General features: G+C 45.3%; 1 pseudogene; it reads right to left on the bottom strand.

Moving 5' to 3' along the window:
- Positions 217-815, bottom strand: LOC109821622 (annotated as a pseudogene).

The raw sequence follows: 3,772 nt of genomic DNA on the forward strand, positions 1-3,772 counted from the left end.
ACCCATGCCCCATTCTTCCCGAGATCTCTCATCTCGGCAGCAAACTTCCCCCGTGGCCGCTATCTCACCCCTCTGTAGCGCCTCTCCACCGCTGCGGGAGCTGCCGCATCAGCCTACACTCAGGGCCGGTTCTGAGATTTTAGGGGCCCCGTGCAAAAATTAAACCAAATAAACTCTTCAGAAATTCAAAATGTATTAAAATTCAATGCTAAATAACTAAATTCCATTAAAATTTGAGAATTTACTCGTCATCTTATCATCAACCCCAGCATAATAGGAGTCATTAGAGGAGTAAGAGAACCCAACTCCTGCTGGTGTCTCCAAATACAACATATTGGCTTCTGCAGAATCACAAATAGCATCTTATAAAAGATATCTTTTTTTAAGAAAATTAAGAATCAAAAGTATTACACATACCTTTATTCCAACTAAATTCATTTCTCACTAGAATTTCCCACTGGGTCTAAAAGGCCCATTCTCTGAAAATGCCCCAACCCCAACTGAAGAACAACCGGGCCCTTTTCAAAATTCAAGCAAAAACAAAACAAAATCAAAGTTAGGCCGAAAACCAGCCCATTTGAAGAAAAGTGATAAAGATTGGATCTTTTACCTCCATTCAACCACAGGACAAGAGGCTTTGAGGATGGGTCGGCCTCAGCTTCAGCAAAGTAGTAGAAGAGAGATCTCTGATTCATCTTGTCAACTGTGATGTAGCCTGAGTACTGCTAGAAGCTCACCTGAGGTTGGCCAGGGAGCTTGGTGACCTTGTCTTCTGCGATTGAGGAGCAGAGATGGAAGAGAGCTGCAGGGGCCATGATTCGAGAGATGGAGGAGGGAGGGTCTTGGAGGGGGGAGAGGGAGATGGGAAATTTGGGGATCTGGATGGGGTCTTGCACTGTTGTCGGCCTTGCTGCTCCTCGACGTGGCCTTCTACGCCGCCGCGGATCCAGCCATTGAGAATCTCGATCAGGTTCTTGTGAGGGAGGGAGGGAGGGAGAGAGAGAGGGGGGTGGCACTTAATGAAGGCTATAATGGGAATTTAAGAGAAATATTTAAGGGGACCCACATATGAAAGTATACTTGGGTGTAAAGATAAATACAAAAAAAGAGTTGGGTTTAGAGATACAAGGAATAATACTTGGGTTTAAAAATAAAGTGGAGTAAACAATTGGGCCTAAAAACAAAAACCCCTAAAAAGAATATAAGTTAAAGAAAACCCGAATTGATGGTCTCCTTGCTAAATGGCCAACTTTAGAACCCATTCAGTGAATTATGAGTTGAGGAAGAGTGATGGCGAACCCTCCGAGAAGGCATCGGGAGATGCATTAGCAGTTCGAGGCCGTGGTCCAAACCGTCGTCCAGGTGATCGCTCAAGATCGAAGTCAAGAGGTGGCCATAGAAATATTGGTAGGAATCAATGTCGCTTTTGCAAAGAAGAAGGACATTGGAAGAACGACTGCCCAAAGTTGAAAGACAAAGCTGGGAAGAATAAAGGGAAAGCTGTACAAGCTTCGGAAGTGAATGTTGTCAAGGCTAGTGACGACAACTCAGATACAGATTCTTCAGGCTATTCGTGCTCTGCACTACCGCCAGTTTGTTACGCTGACTCTACGGAGTGGATGATGGATTCTGGTGCTACATACCATATTTGCCCTAGGAGGGATTGGTTCTCCAGCTTTGAGGAGTTGGAAAGAGGGGATGTCGTGCTCATGGGTAATGATCATGTATGCCCTATTGGTGGTATTGGTACACTACAGATCCGGATGTGTGATGGGGTGACTCGGGAGCTGAAGGAAGTGAGATTCGTTCCTCAATTGACGAAGAATATCATTTCGCTTGGAACTTTGGAGGCAGCTGGCTATAAGGTGATCTTGGAGAATGCAACTCTGAAGGTCACAAAGGGGTCCATGGTGGTGATGCGAGGTGTCAGGGAAAACAAACTTTACTACTTGAAGGGCAAGACAGTAAAAGGGGGTTTGGCAGCTTCGATTACCACAGAGGAAGATACTACCAGATTATGGCACATGAGATTGGGACACACTGGTGATAAGTCCCTGCAGGTATTGGCGAAGCAGGGGCTATTGAAGGGTGCGAAGACCTGCAAGATGGAGCTGTGTGAACATTACATACTTGGGAAGAAGACAAGAGTGAAATTCGGCACCGCTATTCACAATACCCAAGGTATATTGGACTATATTCACACAGATGTTTGGGGCCCTTCCAAGCACACATCACTTGGTGGGGCCAACTATTTTGTCACTTTCATTGATGACTATTCCAGGAGGAATTGGGTATACCCGATGAAGCATAAACATCAGGTCCTGGATATTTTTGTGGAGTGGAAAAAGAAAGTGGAGCTGCAGACAGGTAGAAAGGTGAAGACTCTACGTTCAGATAACGGTGGAGAGTATAAGAGTGATCCGTTTCTGCAGTTTTGCCGGGATCACGGCATTAGGCGACACTTCACAGTACGTGAGACACCGCAACAGAACGGGGTGGCTGAAAGGTTGAATCGTACCTTGCTGGAGAAGGTGCGATGTATGATGACGCAGAGTGGATTGTCAAGATCCTTTTGGGCTGAAGCGTTGGTTTATGCGAGTCATCTCGTGAATAGGTTGCCGTGCACTGCGATACAGGGGAAGACTCCGTTGGAGCGTTGGTCTGGTTCGGTAGCTAGTGACTATGAGTCGCTTCGGATATTTGGGTGTCCTGCTTATTACCATGTCAGTGATGGTAAATTGAATCCGAGGGCGAGGAAAGCAGTCTTTGTGGGATTTAGAGATGGAGTTAAAGGCTTCAAGTTATGGGATCCACAGGACAAGAAGATAGTTATTAGCAGGAATGTCACATTTGACGAGGCGTACATGATGAAGCCTTAAGTTTCTCAGCAGGTGGAGGAAGACCAGATTCAGAAGATATTGCAACAGGTGGAGGATGATGTGACTCCACCCACTCCAGATAGCATTGTATCCATCGAGGCTCCTACAGAGGTGACACTGGAAGGAGATTAGATGACAGCCGGGCATTTAGATGATACAATGGATGTTGGGACTCAGGAACATGGTCATGTTCAGGAGTCTATTGCAGCTAATAGACCAAGAAGAAATATTCGTCGGCCAGCTAGATATGACGATGTCATGGTTGCATATATGCTTTATCAGTAGAAGTCGTTGATGATTTGGTTCCTTCTACATTCAAGGAAGCAGAGTCAAGCTCTGATTTGATTATGTGGAGGGAAGCTATGGAGGAAGAGATGCAATCTCTTCATAAGAACGACACTTGGGAACTTGCAAAGCTACCGAAAGGTAAGAAGGCTATTGGATGCAAGTGGGTGTATGCAAAGAAAGAGGGATCTTCTATTGGGGAAATTAGATTCAAAGCCAGATTGGTTGCCAAGGGATATGCACAGCTAGAGGGCGTTGATTACAACGAGGTATTTTCACCTGTTGTGAAGCATTCGTCGATTCGTATTTTATTGGCATTGGTGGCACAGCTGGATTTGGATTTGGTTCAGATGGATGAGAAAACAGCCTTTCTACATGGAGATTTAGAAGAGGAGATCTACATGACACAACCTATGGGGTTCAAAGCTGCAGGAAAGGAAGAATTGGTATGCAAGCTGAAGAAGTCTCTTTACGGATTGAAGCAATCGTCGTGACAATAGTACAAGAGATTCGACGGCTTTATGATTGACCGAGGGTACATGAGGAGCCCATATGACCCATGTGTTTACATGCACAAGCTACAGAATGGTGAGTATATCTATTTGCTG

Source organism: Asparagus officinalis, chromosome 8 (genome assembly GCF_001876935.1).
Source record: "Asparagus officinalis chromosome 8, Aspof.V1, whole genome shotgun sequence".
Classification (NCBI taxonomy): Eukaryota; Viridiplantae; Streptophyta; class Magnoliopsida; order Asparagales; family Asparagaceae; genus Asparagus; species Asparagus officinalis.